Source organism: Tupaia chinensis, unplaced genomic scaffold (genome assembly GCF_000334495.1).
Source record: "Tupaia chinensis unplaced genomic scaffold, TupChi_1.0 Scaffold000159_1, whole genome shotgun sequence".
In the NCBI taxonomy this organism is placed as follows: Eukaryota; Metazoa; Chordata; class Mammalia; order Scandentia; family Tupaiidae; genus Tupaia; species Tupaia belangeri.
The window spans coordinates 9059474-9080755 of NW_006159630.1; the positions used below are offsets into that span (position 1 = coordinate 9059474).

The window sequence follows — 21282 nt, forward strand, 5'->3', positions numbered from 1 at the left end:
CAGAGCAGAGGATACGAAGACACAGTACATAATGTGCCCTGGTGCAGCAGAGAACACTGAGGCCAGGAAGTAGGGTAAAAGTGTGACCGGGCTGTTCTTTTAGACAAGGCAGTCAGGGAAGACCTCCCAATGGAGGTGGTTTCTGAGAGAACCCAATATGGGAACACTGGCACGTTTGATGATTGCAGTTTCAGGAGGTTTTCTTCCGATTTATCAGTAAAATAAGAAATATCGACCGCTACCTGGGAGGAAGGAAGTTTTGGAGGTTGAAGGAAAGGAAAGCATGGAGTAGATACCTTTGGAAGTGGGAGCTTGCCTTCTTGAGGGGAGTATAGCAGAAATGCCAGGCCATTCAGAGAGGTTTCAAGTCAGGCCAGCCATCATGGTGGTAGGTTTACTCCAGCTCCATACAGTGCTTTGAGATGCAGAATAGCTGGAGAGATGACACTAACTAGGCGTGTGTGTACAGGTGTATGCCAGAGGACGGGACCACTGCTGGGTAAGGAAGGAAATGAGGAACAGGTGGATGATGAAAGTAAAAAAGAGTTTGGGCCCATGGAACAAAGGTGCCAGTGGGACCAAAGGAATATTGGATTGAGGGTTTACAAGGGAGAAGCCATCTGGTATACCTGGAATTGAGATTTTTTGGAGGTAATTCCATTATTAGTAATCCCCAAGTTCACTGGAGTTGAGACAGGTAAGCAACCAAATAAGAAACCCAAACCAAGCATTAGATGGTGTATCTCTGTGCACGAATACTACATCGTAACAATAGTGCTTAACCCTTCGCTGGACAGGGAAAGGGTGCAGGTGAGGACTAGACTGCGAGAGCTCACTCCTAGCTAACAGTATTATAGGGGTGTGCCGAAGCACTGATGGAATTATTCCTAGCTTTGGAACGCACTCACAGTTGCATAGTTCTGAATAAATATGAGACTTAAGTCGAGATGCTGGAAGCATCAGCATCGCAGGCTCCGCAGCACGCTGGTGAATCTGCAGGTAGAGAGGATGCAGAAATGAAAGGATAGCTGGCTGAGAAATGTAGGAAAAACGTAGAAGCCGATGTTAGACTCTGAATCTAGTCCACAGGAAATCTCTTCTATTTCAATAACCTACAAGTATCATCAGAGGTCCTTGAAGACAACCGGATAAGAATTGCTTCATTTCGATGGTACTTTAGAAACATACGTGCAGAATCATTCAAGCGCTGCAGCCCCTTTGTCTAAACAGGCCTTTTGAGGTCATGGCAAATCTAGAGAAAGTTAAGTACCCTTTTACAGCAAGAAAGACCTGTTTTAATTATTACCATTTTATCATTTATTTAGCGGTGAGTCTCTCTCATTATGGATGTTTCTTTGTCCTGATAAGCTTTTAGAATCCCTTTGCCTGGTTTCAAAATTGTGTTGTTATTTTGCTTGGAATTATATTAAAGCTATTAATTTGAAAAGAGTTAGTAGCTTTATGGCTCGCAACCTTTCTATTTAAGAGCACAGAATGCTGCTTTGTCTGTTTCTTATTTTGTATATTCCATTTGTCTCATGTTTTCCCTTTTATTAAACTCCGATGTTCGAGAAAGACCCTAGAGCTTGTGTACTTACATTTCTCACCACAGCAATATAGTCCGGTTTTGAGAGAGTGAACATGAGGGTCAGGTGGTGGTGTGGGTAGTGCAACTGGACTCACACGGGAGGTCTTGGGTTCACGTCCCAGAGCCGCGCTATACACACCAGGTATGTAAACACTTGCCAGTGATCTGGGCTGGCTGAGCCTGGGGTGGTCACAGCATAAAAACCCTGTGGAGGGTTTCTCTCTCTTACTTTTTCATGGGAGAAATAAATAAAAATAAAATACTTCCTCTGTAGTGGGTGCTTTGTCACCTCCTCCTCCTCCTCCTCCTCTCTCTCTCTCTCCCCTCCTCTCTCTCCCTCTCTCTTTTTCTCTCACTCTCTCTCTCTGGTGAGTACATGTGCCCTGTAGCAAATCAAAAACATCATCATGAAGCGATACCGGCATTATAGTTTAGAACTGAAGGCTACTGACAAATGTAAACTAAGATACAACACAGTAAATTAAATGGTTTCTTTGCGTGGAACACTAAACGAAGCTGAGAGCAGATTACCTACCCTCAGGTAGTCATGCTCACTGTGGTTCTGTTCACAGGGCTAGGTGTCTTCCAGACATTTAGAGCTAAGGACTCCCTGAGTCTGTACAGCAGTGGATGAAGAACAGAGCAGATGGAGACAATGCGCTAAGTCACTGTCTAAAATGAGATTTTAAATAGTGCACAGTTCTTGCAGATGCCTGGGCTACAGCCCAGCAGTGCCTAGCCCTGCAGGACATGTGGCCTTTGGCAATGCCACACTACTTTTGTTTCTTAGATTTTTGCCATAGGGTGCATGCACTTGCTGGAGAGAGACAGAAAGAAAGGGAAAGTGAGAAATCACCCCCCCCCAGGGGTGGAGGGTCATGGCCACACCCCAGAATCCCCTCTCCTCCATTCTCCTCTTGGGATTTTGGACATACATGCACGTGTGCCTGGTGTGATTTTCAAGCCTCCATGTCCAGGATTCAAACTGCAATCAACCATGAATCACCATGCCACCTGCTGGCTGGACATACTATATTTTTGAGCTAAACTGTGGTGCAGCCTATCAGGCTTGGGGCACATTGTCAGTTATAACAGATTCTCCTGTCTGTGGGAAAGACGTAGTCTTCAAACTATGAGGCACTAAGTGGCATTCCCTTCCCTCCCCAGGAAGAAGGGATGGGTCATATAGGAGAGGTCTTTAGAAATTTCACAGAAGTACATATTATGCCTTTTCACCAAGATGGCACCTAAAGCAAAGAAGGAAGCTCCTGCCACTCCCAAAGCTGAAGCTAAAGCAAAGGCTTTGAAGGCCAAGAAGGCCGTGCTGAAAGGCATCCACAGCCACAAAAAAAGAGAAGATCGTACATCCCCCACCTTCCAGAGGCCCAAGACACTCTGGCTGTGGAGGCAGCCTAAATATCCTCGGAAGAGTGCCCCCAGGAGATATAAGCTTGACCACTATGCCATCATCAAGTTCCCCCTGACAGCTGAGCCTGCCATGAAGAAGGTAGAAGACAGCAACACACTGTGTTCATCGTGGATGTCAAGGCCAACAAGCACCAGATCAAACAGGCTGTGAAGAAGCTCTGTGATATGGATGTGGCCAAGGTCAACACTCTAATCAGGCCTGATGGGGAGAAGAAGGCATATGTGCGTCTGGCTCCGGATTATGATGCTTTGAATGTTGCCAACGAAATTGGGATCATCTAAAGCGAGTCCAGCTGGCTAATCCTAAATACACACTTTTTCACCATAAAAAAAAAATGCATATTATGAAAAACTATGCATGGGTTAAAAAGAAAAAAAACTGCATGAAAATAAACTTAAATTCCATTTTTCCATGTTTGCTTTTTGAGTCTGTTCATGTAGTAGCCATGTTTGTGGCTTTCCACTGGCTCTAGTCTTTTTAATGAGGCCAGAACACCTTTTTATTGACTCTTTCTTCCTTACAGCTTGGCGGGATTCCTCAATCATTTCTCAGTCAGACCTCAGGAAATATAGTCATCACACCCTGGACCCGTCACAACCCACCAGAACAGAGGCCAGAACCCAGAATGCCTTCCCAGATCCCTTCTAATTAACAGGCCAGCTCCTACCTCCAGGAGATTTTTGCAAAGCTTGGTACTAATGACGGCTGAGCGTCCATTCTGCACCATGTAAATAATCAGAATGCACCTAAAGTGATCCGGTTATCAAGATGGTGCTGCTCTGAGTCATCTCTGCTTTTCATCCAAATGTTTTATTTGTTTGTTTTCATTTACCAAAATGTGTGTGTGTACTTGTTGAGAAAGATAGTGAGACAGAGAGGGAGGGAGAGAAAGCACCTCCCAGTGGGGTGTGGTCATGCTGTAGTTGTTGAGAATGTTCCATTCTGTTGAGATTTGGGGCCCACGTGCACACCTGGCATGTTTTTCAAGCCACCGGGGCCAGGATTCAAACTGTGGGTTTGGCTATGTGGGATCTGGCTCCCTTGAGCACTTGGCCATGGAGCTGGTCCCCAATTCTTGTTTTTGTTTCCTCCTATATTCTATTTATTTACCTGTTTATTTATTTGTCAATGGGTGCACATACTTGCCAGAGAGCGGGCACCCCTGAATGAGATCATGCTACAATCCTTTTTCCTCCATTTTCCATCCTGTCAAGATTTCAGGCACACGCACATGCACCTGGAGTGTTTTTTGAGCTGTTGGGACTAGGATTCGCACCATGGTTCACTATGTGGGATCTAGCTCTCTTAAACAGAGTGCCGTGGGTCTGACCTTTGTCCAAATGCTTGGCAACGGGCTTCTGTGATGTTAGGATTTGAAGACAAAGTGATACTGAGAAACAGAGGTGGCACAGACAGCTATAATAGCATCCAGGCCTGAGAGTGCAGTGCGACTCAGGGGAAGGCTCTGTGTAGAATATAGGTCTTGGAGGCCAGCAGGTGGCATGATGATTAGGTGCTGGACTCCCACATGTTTGACCGCAGCTTGAGTCCTGGACCTGGTGGCTTGAAAATTATGCCAGGCATGATTGCATGGAAGCCCAGGATCCCAGGAGGAGAATGGAAGAGAAGGGACTGCAGCATGGCCATCCCTCCCGGGAGGCATTGGGGTGGGGGGATATTTCTCCATTTCCGTCTCACTGTCTTTCTCTGTCTCTTTCCGATGAGTGCACACACTTGTTGGAAAAACAAACAACAAACAAACAAACAAGAACACAGGCCTTGATTTTGTTCTGTGTGGTTTTCACACACGAGTGCTCATGCTTCCTGTGGGCCAATCTGCCAGAGACGTACAGGGCTCAATCCTCTTGATAACTCCACTTAAAAGCATCCTGTGCCTCAAGCAGGTTGCGAGGTCTTCCGTCAAGAAAAGCAGTTGACCCAGTCCTGCTGAGTCAGACCTCATCCTTGCCAGTGATTATGTCTGCAGATGACACACAGGCAATTGCACAAAACGACCCGAGTGAATTAAACGGGCTTGCAGGCCAGCCGCCTCACGTGGTGTAAAGACGTCCAGGCAGAACTGTGGCTCTTGGAGTCACTCCTGGAGTAGTCGAAGAAAGAACGCAGAGCAGCAAAATGAACCATGCACTCCGGCAGGCTGGGGGTCAGGAAGAGCCTTCTACTCAGCGTATTTGGGTTTTCTGAGTGTCTTTTCCCTGTGTCTTGTTTCGTGGGTGTAGGCAGTGCGTTTCCCAAACACAAAGGCGCTGAAAGAACGGGATTTTGATTGTCTCCTCAGAATGTCATCGTCTGGAGTTCTCAAATAATTTAGTAGTAGTATTATTAAAAATAACAACCACCTCTTGCAGATGTCATGGGAGGAAAGAATGAAACAGACTAATAAATGCTAGCCTACGGCTTTAGATTTGGTAGAAACTGAAATAATAATAATAATAATAAGCACCATCTTGAGAAGCTGAAGAAGTATTTCTGCAGCCGTGAGGCAAAGGACGCACCTTTATTTAGGCAGATGGGATGTTTTTGCGATTATTAAAGCAGATTTTATGCAATAAGGACTTCTCTTCTTTGGAAGGCAATTTAAAAGTTGTCTTCTTGTCATTTGCCACTTAGAGCTTTCTAAATCAAGGACAGATTCTGTCATATTTTCCAAAGTACAGCATGGAATGCCAACTTCATGAACTCCTCAGTGAAATAAGAAAATGAAGAAAACGGCTTGTGGAAGAAAAAGTTTGGAAAATGACATATATTATATTCTTTTTTTGGCAGAGTGATAATACTTAAATTTAGAGGCACTAGAAATCCTACGGAGAAGAAACTTACTTAAATATTAACCCCGAGTTTTCCAAACCTTTTAAAATAGCTTTATTGAGATATAATTGGCACATGAGAAACTACACAGATGTAAAAGGTATAATTTGTTAAGTTTTTATAACTTATGTGCAAATATGAAGCTACCACTACAATCAAGGTAATTTCTTTTTATTGCTGCATTTTATTTTGTTATATGGATACACCAAATGTATTTAGGCATTCACTTGACATTTTCAATTTAAGGCTATTCCAGATAAAGCTACAATAGTATACATTTGTATACAAGTCTTTATATGAACATATGTTTTCATTTCTTTGGGATAAATATCTAGGAATGGATTGGGGGATCATATGATAGATTTTTTTTTTTTTAAGTAACAATCAATCTGTTTTCCAAAGTGGTTCTACCCCTTCCTTCCTTCCTCCCTCCCTTTCTTCCTTTCTTTCTTTTTCTTTCTACTTTTCTCTTTTTCTTTCTTTCTTTCTTCCTTTAATTACTAAAGGGTGCATGCACTCACTGGAAAGCGACAGAGAGAGGGAACATGAGAAAGTGCCCTCTGCGGGGGATGGCTATGCCACAATCCCCTCTCCATTTCTCCTTTCAGGGTTTTGGGCATGCATGCACATATACCTGACATGTTTTTCATGCTTCCAGATATGGGACTTGAACCTTGCAATCAGCCAGGCAGGATCCAGCCACTTTAACCACCACAGGATGGACTGGCCCAGTTCTACTATTTTCTCTTGCAGGGCTCAGTTGTTCCAGTTCCTCCACATCCTCACCAACACTTAGTTTGGTCGGTCTTTATCATTCTAACTTAGTAGACGTGCAGTGGTACGTCGCTGTAGTTTTAATCTGTGTTCTCATTTGGCTAATGATATTGAACATCTTTTCCTGTGCTTATATGGTAGGCTATTCATATATCTTCTTTAGTGAAGGGTTGTTCAAACTCTGCCCATATTTTAACTGAGTCTTAATTTTTTTTTTTTTTAGAGTTTTGGAGTTCTTTATATGTCTTGAGTATGTCTTAATTTTTTTTTTTTTTAGAGTTTTGGAGTTCTTTATATGTCTTGAATATGTCTTAATTTTTGTCAGAAATATGATTTGCAATTATTTTTTCCCAGTCTGTAATTGTCTTTTAATTTTTTAACAGTGTCTCTTGAAGAGAAAAGTCATTTAATTTTGATGAAGTCAATGTACCTCTTTTATCAATTATGCTTTCAATGTAAGAGGTAAGAAATCTTTGCCTTACAAAGACTTTCTCCTGTTTTTTTTCCCCCCTAGGTTAAGTTTTACATTTAAATTGATAATCAATTTTGAGTTCTTTTTTTTTTTTTTTTGGAGAGGTTTTTCGCTATAGAGTGCGTGTGCTCGCCAGACAGACAGAGAGAGACATAGAGACAGAAAGCGAGAAATCACCCCCCAGGGGGGATGGTCACGCTGCAATCCCTTCTCCTCTATTCTCCTCTCGGGATCTTGGGCACGCACGTACATGCGCCCGGTGTGAGTTTTAAGCCACCGGGTCCGGGACGTGAACTGCGGTCGACCACGTGGGAGTCCAGCGACATAGCCATTACGCTAACTGCTGGTTCCCTTGAGTTCATTTTTATACGTGGTATGAGTTGTGGGTCCAGTGAGTTTATCCACCGTGTGTAGAAAAGGCTATCTTTTCTCTAATTGCCTTTGCACCTCTGTGAGGAATCAGTAGACCGTATATGTGTGAGTATATTCCCGAATTCTCTATTCTGTTGCATTGACCTATTTATCTATGTTTATGCCAATACTAAATTGTCATGATTATTGAAGCTTTATAGGAAGTTTTGAAACCAGCTAGTGTTAGTCCTCTATCCTTGTTATTTCTTTACAAAGTCGTGTTGGTTTTTATTAGTCTTTTATATTTCCAGTTGACTTTTAGAATTGGCTTTTCAATTTCTACACAAAAGTCTGCTAGAATTTTGGCAGACATTGCATTAAGTCTATTAATCCATTTGGGGGAATTGACATTTTAACTGCATAGAATCTTCTGATCCATAAACCTGGTATAGCTCACCATTTGTTTGAATCTTTGTTGATTTCTCTCAATAGTATTTTGTAATTTTTGGTCTGCAAGTCATTTACCTCCTTGATTAAATTTAATTTAGTTATTTCATTTTTTTAGACCTTTCTTCCTTTTTAATCTGTGCCTTTAGGTCATTTATAGTTAGTGATTATTGATAAGTTTAGGTTCAACTCTGTCTTCTTTCTATTTGTTTTATATTTTTCCTCTCTGTTCTTTATTCCTCTTTTTCTATCTTGCCACTTTCTTTTGGAGTCATTGAGTATTTTTTTATGGTTCAGTTTTATTCTCTCAGTTTATTTGGTTTATATTACTACTTTTTAAAAGAGAATTATTTATTTAACTTTATTTATATTATTATTATTATTAAATTTGCTATAGGGCACATGTGCTCACCAGAGAGAGAAAGAGGGGTGGTGGGGAGCGCGACTGTAAGCTGCCAGGTCCGGAACTTGAACTTCAGTCAGCCATATGGAAGTCCAGAGCTTTAACCATCATACCACCTGCTGGCATGCTTTTGGGCCATCCAAGGCATTCGAACCCATGGTCAGTGATACGGCTTCCAACTTTGCAGGGCACTCACATTACCACTGTGCCATAGGGTTGGGCCCACCTTATCTTTTATTATACTTACTTGCCTGCTCTCTTTAGACCTAAAATTAGATTGTCAGAAAAGGCATGATGCTTTTTTGCATTAAAAAAATACGTCATAACTTTTTTAACAACCCAGAAGTAGCCAATATTTAATACATATAAATATTAGCTGAATAGTGGCTGATATAGTGTGATAATTTCTCATTGTATTTCAATTTCAAATCTAAGGAAAAATGATAAGACAGCGTGAAGTAAATTTGCTTTTGGTCGCGACTGGGTGTTGATTTTGTGGTTATGGGATCAGAGGCAGCCGAGCACTAGCTGCAAGTGATGGGGAGTGGGTCGGGGGGGTCCCACTGGCCCAGAGGTCCCCTCATGTGGCGTCTTGGTGCTTCTGGCCTTTGAGCCTCTGTCCTTAATAATTTGGGCTTAATTAATAATTATGGCATGGTACGGAACTTTTAAAATGTGCATGTGCATTTTTTCTAAGGAGATGGCCAGTACTTTTCACCAGATTTTCAAAGATACCTATAATCACAGGAAAAAAAGCTCCGAATCACCTTTTAGGGAGAAGTTAGGGTGGCCACAGGGGAAAGGTGAAAGCGCCCCGGTGTTTGATACCCTGTTGGTGTGCAGGTCCTTGCCCTGGTGGATCGTCCTGTTCTAGGTTGTCTGCCTTTGCTGTTTGAGGCAATGACTTCTGAGCCTGGGCTCCAGGTAATGCCACCTAGGCAGAGCTCATCACTTCTCACACAGAAGCGACATGGCTGCTCTTGGATGATCTTGTTGGGGTTCATGTTTCCTACCCACTCTTCACTGATCTCAGTTCTCTTACGTTTTCATCAGGAACTGGTCCCAATCTGTTCAGGAATCCACTTTGGAGACAGAAACACTCTTGAAACATTGACCGGCCCCAGGGCTCCAAACCATCAGACCGACAGTCTCAGAAACTCTAGAAATGTGAAATGGCTTTGCTGTTTGTTAAATCCCGGGAATTAACATTCTCCATTTATCTACCAAACAGAAATTTAAGCAGCAATGGTACAAACCATTTAAGATGCTCAGGATATTTAGAGCAAATTTATTATTAAACAAGAGTAGAAATTACTGCAACCTTGTGTCCAGAGGAGGAATTCAGAATGAACTATTCATAAAGACTTAGGAATAATGAGAGAGTAAGAATCACTTCAGTCAGGGAAAATGAAGATCCCTATCCTCATATAAAATGTCTCTTGCCACCCTATCTGGGCTTGCAACTCTCAAATGGGTGTTATATCCGCTGGCCTTGAATATTCCATGGTCAAGCCATGGGGCCAGCATGACAGCCCCATAAGCTATTTAGGAACCAGCTTTAGGAAAGAATCTAGATCTGTGAGTCATCCACTCCTTTATCTACATAAAACTGTTGGAAGGAGCACTCAGGAAGCTAACATGTGTCTCCTTCCTCCAGGCATGCTGAAGCAGTGGGTGACAGCTCTGCTGCCCTCCGAATGGCTTGGCAAAAGACTACAAATGAAGCCCTGTGGGTTTCTACAATTTCAGTCTCCGAATTCAGAGAATCTTCTGTCATTTGAGGTCTAGCTAAAAAAAGAAATGAGACAGGGTCACTCCCGGTGACTTTTAACTCTGGAAAATACGCAGATGAGCAGAGGAGCTTGCACGCTGTGTGAACTCGCTTTCCCTTATGCTGTTTATCAGAGAATGTGTTCACTGCGTCCACCATGCGGCTCCCGACCTTGCCCTCAGGCTCTGCAGCCTGGATGGAGGAACAGATGCTATTGTGCATAAACGCATGGGAACAAAGACACAGCCATGACTTGTGAGGACTAGAAGGAAACCCACACGGTACTAGAATTAGGAGTACAAGCACACCTACTTTATTCTTTGCAAACTATGACTTGGTTGTTTTTACAAAAGCGAGAAAAATGCCTGCCTGTATTTTTACAAACATTTAAACAATAGAGAGAGTCGGTAAAAAAAGGGCAAAACATCTCCCTAAGTCTTCCTTCATGAAAAGTAATCAATGTAGGGACCAGCAGTTGGTGTAATGGCTATGTTCCTGGACTCCCATGTAGACCGTGGTTCGAGTCCCAGACCCGGTGGCTTAAACTGGCCCAGAGGTCCCCTCATGTGGCGTCTTGGTGCTTCTGGCCTTTGAGCCTCTGTCCTTAATAATTTGGGCTTAATTAATAATTATGGCATGGTACGGAACTTTTAAAATGTGCATGTGCATTTTTTCTAAGGAGATGGCCAGTACTTTTCACCAGATTTTCAAAGATACCTATAATCACAGGAAAAAAAGCTCCGAATCACCTTTTAGGGAGAAGTTAGGGTGGCCACAGGGGAAAGGTGAAAGCGCCCCGGTGTTTGATACCCTGTTGGTGTGCAGGTCCTTGCCCTGGTGGATCGTCCTGTTCTAGGTTGTCTGCCTTTGCTGTTTGAGGCAATGACTTCTGAGCCTGGGCTCCAGGTAATGCCACCTAGGCAGAGCTCATCACTTCTCACACAGAAGCGACATGGCTGCTCTTGGATGATCTTGTTGGGGTTCATGTTTCCTACCCACTCTTCACTGATCTCAGTTCTCTTACGTTTTCATCAGGAACTGGTCCCAATCTGTTCAGGAATCCACTTTGGAGACAGAAACACTCTTGAAACATTGACCGGCCCCAGGGCTCCAAACCATCAGACCGACAGTCTCAGAAACTCTAGAAATGTGAAATGGCTTTGCTGTTTGTTAAATCCCGGGAATTAACATTCTCCATTTATCTACCAAACAGAAATTTAAGCAGCAATGGTACAAACCATTTAAGATGCTCAGGATATTTAGAGCAAATTTATTATTAAACAAGAGTAGAAATTACTGCAACCTTGTGTCCAGAGGAGGAATTCAGAATGAACTATTCATAAAGACTTAGGAATAATGAGAGAGTAAGAATCACTTCAGTCAGGGAAAATGAAGATCCCTATCCTCATATAAAATGTCTCTTGCCACCCTATCTGGGCTTGCAACTCTCAAATGGGTGTTATATCCGCTGGCCTTGAATATTCCATGGTCAAGCCATGGGGCCAGCATGACAGCCCCATAAGCTATTTAGGAACCAGCTTTAGGAAAGAATCTAGATCTGTGAGTCATCCACTCCTTTATCTACATAAAACTGTTGGAAGGAGCACTCAGGAAGCTAACATGTGTCTCCTTCCTCCAGGCATGCTGAAGCAGTGGGTGACAGCTCTGCTGCCCTCCGAATGGCTTGGCAAAAGACTACAAATGAAGCCCTGTGGGTTTCTACAATTTCAGTCTCCGAATTCAGAGAATCTTCTGTCATTTGAGGTCTAGCTAAAAAAAGAAATGAGACAGGGTCACTCCCGGTGACTTTTAACTCTGGAAAATACGCAGATGAGCAGAGGAGCTTGCACGCTGTGTGAACTCGCTTTCCCTTATGCTGTTTATCAGAGAATGTGTTCACTGCGTCCACCATGCGGCTCCCGACCTTGCCCTCAGGCTCTGCAGCCTGGATGGAGGAACAGATGCTATTGTGCATAAACGCATGGGAACAAAGACACAGCCATGACTTGTGAGGACTAGAAGGAAACCCACACGGTACTAGAATTAGGAGTACAAGCACACCTACTTTATTCTTTGCAAACTATGACTTGGTTGTTTTTACAAAAGCGAGAAAAATGCCTGCCTGTATTTTTACAAACATTTAAACAATAGAGAGAGTCGGTAAAAAAAGGGCAAAACATCTCCCTAAGTCTTCCTTCATGAAAAGTAATCAATGTAGGGACCAGCAGTTGGTGTAATGGCTATGTCCCTGGACTCCCATGTAGACCGTGGTTCGAGTCCCAGACCCGGTGGCTTAAACTCATGCCGGGCACATGTGCGTGAGTGCCCAAGATCCTGAGAGGAGAAGGGATTGCAGCGTGGCCATCCCCCCGGGGGGTGATTTCTCGCTTTCTGTCTCTCTGCCTCTCTCTCTGTCTTTCTGGCAAGCGCACGCACCCTATAGCAAAAACTTCTCCAAATAATAGTAATAATCCATGTAAACATTTTTTTTTTAATTGCCAGAGGGTTCTTTGCAACCTTTAGTGGGATGTGGTCACACCGCAGTTCCTTCTCCATTTCTTCATCCTGTCGGGATTTGGAGCATGCACACACACATGCTCAGCATGTTTTTCAAGCCTCCCACATTTTTTAAAATGTGATTTTATTTGCACTGCAGTCAGCCCTGTGGGATCTGGCTCTCTTAACCATTGAGCTAAGGGGCCACGTGCATTTTTATGTTGTTAATGGCCATTTGTATTCCTACTTTTGTGAAGTGTCTGTTCAAGTCTTTTGCCATTCTTTATTGAGTCCTTTGTCCTTTAATTATTGATTTGCAGATATTTTTAATATCTTCCGGATACCTTTGTCAGACTATATTCTGAACTTTTTTTTTCTTGCAGATCTGTGTCTTGCCTTTTCAGATTTTATTGATGATATTTTTTATTTTGATAAAGTTCAACTTAACAAATTGTTCTTTTTATGTTTTCTCTAAAAAGATCTTTCCTTAAAGGTGGTGTTGTGTATTTTCTTATAGCCTCCATATGGGTTTAGTCTTGCATTTGGCTCTGTGAAACATCTTGAAATTTTTTGTGTAATACAAGGGTAGGATCAAGATTTTTCCTTTTTACCAGTTGTTTCAGCAGAAGATTTTCATTTCCCCATTGAATCATTGTGACACCCTTATTGTCTAAGTGTAGGGTAGTGGCCATTCGTGTATAAGGTAGACTGCAGGTTGGGTCTGTAGTTGTTGCAGGGCTGCAATATGCCACCTGAGTCCTCCTTGATGAGCTGCAGATGGCCTGGTGCCTCCTGACAGGCAGCTTGTATTGGGTTAGCCAGATCACCTCAACAACTTTCTCCCATCCCAGATGATTGCCAATGGCTGATGGTTTAATCAATCAAGCCTATGTAATGAAGCCTCCATAAAAACTCAAAAGGACAGGATTTAGGTGAGCTTTGATAGCTGAACATCGGGAGGTTCCTGGAGAATGGCAGCCCAGAAAGGGCATGGAAGCTCCAAGCTTCATCCCACAGGCCTTGCCCCATAGATCTCTTCTATCTGGCTATGCATCTGTATCCTTTAAAATACACTTTGTAATAAATACATAAATGTCAGAAAATTGTTTCCTTACCTTCTGTGAGCCCAACTACTACATCAGTCCAAAGGGAGCCCCAGTTTATAGCTGATCAGTCAGAAGTATAAATAACAACCTACTACGTACTGTTGGTGTCTGAAATGAGGGGCAGTCTCATGGGCTTGAGCCCTGATCGTTGGGGTCCGATTATCTCCAGGTAAATAGTGTCAGAATTTAATTGACTTACAGGACACCCAGCTGCTGTTTGCTACAGAACTGAGTGGTTGCTAGTGGGAGAACCCTGGCATGTTTTGGTGAGTGGAGGCTGCCAGGGCTATTCTGGTTGACTGTCAGAAGAACAGGAGTGAGTGTGTTGAGTTTTTCCTGTGTGTGATGTACAGATATGGAGAACAATATAGAGGGAAACGGTATGTGGGGAGTTGTTGATGTTTTAAATGGGATAATGAGATTGTTTACTGAGAAGATGGCACATGAATATAGCCTGAAGTAGGTGTGGGTACAAGCCGTAGGAACGAGAATGTTGGAGGAAGAGACTATCAGGCCACGGGGAAAAGACAGAGCAAAGGCCCGCCGGCTCTCAGGCTAGCAAGGAGGCCCCTGGGACTGGGGATGTGGTATATTTTTCTGAAATAGGCCAAGCATTTTGTTGTTGTTGTTGTTTTGTTACAGGGCTCATACACTCAACAGAGAGAAAGAGACAGAGAAAGTAAGAAATCTTACCCCAGGGAGGATGATCACACTGCTACCCTTCTCCTCCAGTTTCTTTGGGATTTTGGGAATTTGCTATAGGATACATGCGTGTGTGCACGCATGCGCGCGCGCGCACACACACACACACACATGCCCAGTGAGATTTTCAAGTCACAAGGTTTGAGACTCAAACTGCACAGTTGGCCATGTGGGGTTCAGTACTGTAATCTCCATTCCATCTGCTGGCCTTCCAAGGAAATATTCTTTCTTTTTTTAGAGATTTTTATCTAAAGGGCTTGTGCACTCACCAGAAAGACAGAGAGAGACAGAGAGGCAGAGAGACAGAAAGCAAGAAATCACCCCCATGGCCTCACCGCTGTCCCTTCTCCATTCTCTTCTTGGGATATTGGACACGCACGCATACATGCCCGGCGTGAGTTTAAGCCACCGGGCCCGGGACTCCAACTGCGGTCAACTACATGAGAGTCCAGGGACATAGCCATTATGCTAACTGCTGACCCCATGCCAAAGAAATACTCTAATGGGCTGTCTTTTTTCTTTTTTTTAATCCCCAAGAAAAGTAAAATGCCAACACCATTTCCACAGTAGTAGCAAAAGTTGATAGTGTAGGTGTGACAGATTCAATCTAAGAGCTGCACTTATTACCAGGGGGTGGCTCTGGTTCTGGAAAGAGATCCCCATGCATCACTTTTTAAATGAAGACACAGTTCAGTTGAATCATTTGCTCTGGTTGTGAAAGCGTGAGCCCCCATGAAACCAGAAAACAGCACACTCATCCTGAGGCTTTGTCCAAATCCACCATGAGACCATGGATCGTGTCCAGCCAGCTCCCAGTGGGGGCATTAGAATCAGGGGACTAGAAAAATCCCTTTCATTGGGAAAATTACCTGCATTTTCTCTCCTGCCCACCCACAGATTTTTCTTTCTGCCTTGATTATCTTCCATGAATAATTATGGGGAAAAATAATTGGCAAATTTCAATCAAGTATCATGAGCTGATTGCAAAAGGAAAGATTTGAGCCCTGTCTTTTTCCTTTTTTTGTCCATTTTAATGTGACACTCACAATAAAAATAATTGTATTTGAGGGTCTACCTGCTCACCCTCAAAGGAGTTAGGAAACTAGGTTGACTTTAAGCCACCAATAAGTTTGCCTTGTGAGTTACTGTCCACAGACCCAGTGCGATGGGTTAATGAAGTGAAGAGACAGAGGGACGATTAGACTGGAAAGACATGAACAATTAATCACAAAGCCTTCGCAAGCATTTTCCTTCAAAAGCACACTCCTGGCGCGTACCAGCATTCCTCAAATCGCCTGAGGCTTACAATAATCTAAAGGAAAGAGTATGTGTTGCTCCCCCTCCTTGTAGAAAAATGATTCTTTTGCATCTTGGGTCAGATGGTACTTCTCACCCAGGTAGGACACCAGTTCACGTTACGCATTTTCTCAGCTCATCTAGTAGCCCAGGACCTGCATTTGCTAGGTGCTTGACCAGGGCATGCAGGCTTGTAGGCATGGGGAAATTGGAAAGTTTCCTGTAGGCTCTAAGTTTCTGGGGTTGTGGCCCTGCCAGCACTGTGTTCTAACAAGCAAAGTCAAATGTATAGAGCTTAATAATGTACTTCCTGGGCTCTTTTGACTTTGGTTGGGGCCAGGGAAGTCGGTCTGTATTTGTGAAGCATTAGGCTACAGCCTGCTCTCCGCAAGTATTCTATGCAGCTCTTTATTTTTTTATTTGGCCATCATAACCAACCTTTTATTTCTGCCCAGTGCCCTGGAGACTTACTGCACATCACAGATCAAACTGATGTCTGGACACAATGAGAAGGAGGAATTCCAGGTGTAACTTGGAAGCCCACAAGAAGGAGATGCTAGCTCAGTGAGCATGGAAAGTGATCTAAAGACAAAGGAAAGAAAGGAGTCAGAAAAGAAATAAGGACTCCAGGTTAGACATTAATAAATAAGCACGCACCTATCGGGTAATCGATCAGAGTCCCGTGAGTGCCAGATGACAGACACATAAATACATGTGCACGGCTGTGTGTGTGCATTTGTGTGAGATGAGGAAAGGAAGGTTGGAGGGATTATTGGAATATTCTGCACCCCTGGATTTGAACATTTCCATAAAATTCTACCTCACATTGCAAACTTGCTAGCATTTGCTGGACAATCTCAGGTGGTTCCAGAATTCTGCTGCCCTCTTAGGAAGTCCTCGGGAAGGTGACAGGTGTGTTCAGAAGGGTTCCTGTCACCCCAGCTGTTATGAAAGCTTTATCTTTCTCCTTTGGCAGCTCTCAAAGAGATGAAAAATGCTCTGCTTTGCTTGGGTGTAATTAAAATTTGGGCCAAAGTTTTATCCTGCAGCTTTGCTGGCAAATTCAATAATGATGAATTAAGTTGAACATTTACCACGTTAATGCAAGCAGGATTTAAAATAGTGTATATGGTTCACTTAATTACATTTCTTGTGATTTCCCCTCCGTCAAAAATGTTATTCCAGCCTCTGGTCTAATTGCATGAGCTTTTCCTTCCCAGAAAAGCCTGTCCCATTTCCTCTCTCGGCTATGGTTTTCTTTCTGTGGTTTTTCTCTTACCATGTTTGAAATATCTCTGGCCTCTGAGTGTTTCCGATGTGTTGCTTCCTCCCCTCGCCCCCAGTTTACTCAGTCTGCAGCAATTGTAACATTCCCTAGCTTCACTTGGAGAGTAAAATGCAGTTGCCCTTGTTTACAGAGAGAAAGAACTAGGACTGACTAGATCTGAACTCCACTGTGACTGTTCTTCTCCTTTTGTCCACGGTTGGTTGGAGACGCGAATATGCTTTGTCCTCCAAGTGGGGACATACTTTTGCTAAGTATGGCTCATGCAGACAGCACCCCAAATAACCACCACATCCCCCCTCCCACCAAGAGCACTTCTCGTTTTCTGAGATCCCCTCTGTCTTCTTAGAATTGTCCCTGCTGGTTTGGGGCCAGCAGGTAGTGCAAAGGTTAAGGAGGCTAGATCCCACATGACCAACTGGGCAGTTCAAGTCTCAGACCCTGCAGTTGGAAAACATGCCAGGTGCTTATGTGTGCGTGCCCAAGATCCCAAGAGGAAACTGGAGGAGAAGGGGTTGTGGTGTGGCTATCTCCCCTGGGGAGTGATTTCTCACTTCCCCTCTCTGTCTCTGTCTTGGTAAGTATACATGCCCTAGAGCATGAGTTTAAGCCACCGGGCCCGGGACTCCAACTGCGGTCAACTACATGAGAGTCCAGGGACATAGCCATTATGCTAACTGCTGACCCCATGCCAAAGAAATACTCTAATGGGCTGTCTTTTTTCTTTTTTTTAATCCCCAAGAAAAGTAAAATGCCAACACCATTTCCACAGTAGTAGCAAAAGTTGATAGTGTAGGTGTGACAGATTCAATCTAAGAGCTGCACTTATTACCAGGGGGTGGCTCTGGTTCTGGAAAGAGATCCCCATGCATCACTTTTTAAATGAAGACACAGTTCAGTTGAATCATTTGCTCTGGTTGTGAAAGCGTGAGCCCCCATGAAACCAGAAAACAGCACACTCATCCTGAGGCTTTGTCCAAATCCACCATGAGACCATGGATCGTGTCCAGCCAGCTCCCAGTGGGGGCATTAGAATCAGGGGACTAGAAAAATCCCTTTCATTGGGAAAATTACCTGCATTTTCTCTCCTGCCCACCCACAGATTTTTCTTTCTGCCTTGATTATCTTCCATGAATAATTATGGGGAAAAATAATTGGCAAATTTCAATCAAGTATCATGAGCTGATTGCAAAAGGAAAGATTTGAGCCCTGTCTTTTTCCTTTTTTTGTCCATTTTAATGTGACACTCACAATAAAAATAATTGTATTTGAGGGTCTACCTGCTCACCCTCAAAGGAGTTAGGAAACTAGGTTGACTTTAAGCCACCAATAAGTTTGCCTTGTGAGTTACTGTCCACAGACCCAGTGCGATGGGTTAATGAAGTGAAGAGACAGAGGGACGATTAGACTGGAAAGACATGAACAATTAATCACAAAGCCTTCGCAAGCATTTTCCTTCAAAAGCACACTCCTGGCGCGTACCAGCATTCCTCAAATCGCCTGAGGCTTACAATAATCTAAAGGAAAGAGTATGTGTTGCTCCCCCTCCTTGTAGAAAAATGATTCTTTTGCATCTTGGGTCAGATGGTACTTCTCACCCAGGTAGGACACCAGTTCACGTTACGCATTTTCTCAGCTCATCTAGTAGCCCAGGACCTGCATTTGCTAGGTGCTTGACCAGGGCATGCAGGCTTGTAGGCATGGGGAAATTGGAAAGTTTCCTGTAGGCTCTAAGTTTCTGGGGTTGTGGCCCTGCCAGCACTGTGTTCTAACAAGCAAAGTCAAATGTATAGAGCTTAATAATGTACTTCCTGGGCTCTTTTGACTTTGGTTGGGGCCAGGGAAGTCGGTCTGTATTTGTGAAGCATTAGGCTACAGCCTGCTCTCCGCAAGTATTCTATGCAGCTCTTTATTTTTTTATTTGGCCATCATAACCAACCTTTTATTTCTGCCCAGTGCCCTGGAGACTTACTGCACATCACAGATCAAACTGATGTCTGGACACAATGAGAAGGAGGAATTCCAGGTGTAACTTGGAAGCCCACAAGAAGGAGATGCTAGCTCAGTGAGCATGGAAAGTGATCTAAAGACAAAGGAAAGAAAGGAGTCAGAAAAGAAATAAGGACTCCAGGTTAGACATTAATAAATAAGCACGCACCTATCGGGTAATCGATCAGAGTCCCGTGAGTGCCAGATGACAGACACATAAATACATGTGCACGGCTGTGTGTGTGCATTTGTGTGAGATGAGGAAAGGAAGGTTGGAGGGATTATTGGAATATTCTGCACCCCTGGATTTGAACATTTCCATAAAATTCTACCTCACATTGCAAACTTGCTAGCATTTGCTGGACAATCTCAGGTGGTTCCAGAATTCTGCTGCCCTCTTAGGAAGTCCTCGGGAAGGTGACAGGTGTGTTCAGAAGGGTTCCTGTCACCCCAGCTGTTATGAAAGCTTTATCTTTCTCCTTTGGCAGCTCTCAAAGAGATGAAAAATGCTCTGCTTTGCTTGGGTGTAATTAAAATTTGGGCCAAAGTTTTATCCTGCAGCTTTGCTGGCAAATTCAATAATGATGAATTAAGTTGAACATTTACCACGTTAATGCAAGCAGGATTTAAAATAGTGTATATGGTTCACTTAATTACATTTCTTGTGATTTCCCCTCCGTCAAAAATGTTATTCCAGCCTCTGGTCTAATTGCATGAGCTTTTCCTTCCCAGAAAAGCCTGTCCCATTTCCTCTCTCGGCTATGGTTTTCTTTCTGTGGTTTTTCTCTTACCATGTTTGAAATATCTCTGGCCTCTGAGTGTTTCCGATGTGTTGCTTCCTCCCCTCGCCCCCAGTTTACTCAGTCTGCAGCAATTGTAACATTCCCTAGCTTCACTTGGAGAGTAAAATGCAGTTGCCCTTGTTTACAGAGAGAAAGAACTAGGACTGACTAGATCTGAACTCCACTGTGACTGTTCTTCTCCTTTTGTCCACGGTTGGTTGGAGACGCGGATATGCTTTGTCCTCCAAGTGGGGACATACTTTTGCTAAGTATGGCTCATGCAGACAGCACCCCAAATAACCACCACATCCCCCCTCCCACCAAGAGCACTTCTCGTTTTCTGAGATCCCCTCTGTCTTCTTAGAATTGTCCCTGCTGGTTTGGGGCCAGCAGGTGGTGCAAAGGTTAAGGAGGCTAGATCCCACATGACCAACTGGGCAGTTCAAGTCTCAGACCCTGCAGTTGGAAAACATGCCAGGTGCTTATGTGTGCGTGCCCAAGATCCCAAGAGGAAACTGGAGGAGAAGGGGTTGCGGTGTGGCTATCTCCCCTGGGGAGTGATTTCTCACTTCCCCTCTCTGTCTCTGTCTTGGTAAGTATACATGCCCTAGAGCAAAAATTAGAAAGAAAGAAAAAAAAAAAAAAAGAATTGCCCCTAGTGCTTTGGAGGCAAGGTTTTGAAGGTGATAAGAGATGGAAAACCACATTTTCTTTCTGAACTTACAAACTCCAGGCTTCTATACCGGGCCCTTCACCTGCAAAACGTGTGATGTTTACAGGCCTTTGAATTACCAAATGGCAGGATTGTCCCTCTCCCCCACCCCCATGCCACAGCTTTGCTCAGCATCCCTTGCAAAACACCCCCAGCTCCTCCCTGCCAGAGCATCCAGCCACGCTGAGGACAGAAGCGGCCCTCTGGCTGGAGGCAGGGCTGTCTGTCCCCTACTCTCCCACCCCAGACAAGCGGGTATCTCTCGGGATTTTGTGACTGGAAGGTGGGAAAGCTCTGTCCTCAGCATGGGTGGCCAGTCAATGGTGTAACAGAGAATAGGAAGCCGGAGACAATCCCTTGACTGTTTTCCCAGGACAAGTCAACATCTGAGGCAAGTGAGCATGAATGATTTTTTTTTTCTCCAAACCCAAGGGGAAAATGTGCCTCCCACCAAGTCTCTCATTCCCGCTCCCCCTCCGTCTTCACCTGCTCTCTGAGAATCTCTATGCCGTGGCCAGTTAAGAGCACCCTACGGTCCCTAAGATGCTACATGCCCAGTTCAAGGGAATAGTCGGTTTAAGAATCTGGCAGTGGGGTGAGTTGCATCTGCCTGGTCCAGGCGACCCCCCAGAAGCAAAGAGCAGCATGCCCACATCCCACGTTCCCGGCATGATGTGACAGCGCTCCTTGGAGCACCCAGGCTGGGGTTGGGCAGAGCTTGGGGGCACATCTCAGGGAACCTACAAACCCAGGGCTGGGGGTCTCCGCTTCGAGCTCCCCATGTCCCCAGGACTCTGCTGGTTTGGGGTCACCTGCCTCCCCCCCAGCTCTGGGCTGGGAGCAAAACTGC

The 21282-nt window shown here is 44.1% G+C and overlaps 1 protein-coding gene and 1 pseudogene across 5 annotated transcripts in view; both read left to right on the plus strand.

Moving 5' to 3' along the window:
* The window catches only part of SLC39A11 (solute carrier family 39 member 11), a 383280-nt gene that overhangs the window by 180236 nt on the left and 181762 nt on the right, over nucleotides 1-21282 (plus strand). The gene's annotated exons all lie outside the window — the stretch shown is intronic.
* On the plus strand, nucleotides 2734-3298 carry LOC106734613 (60S ribosomal protein L23a pseudogene; annotated as a pseudogene).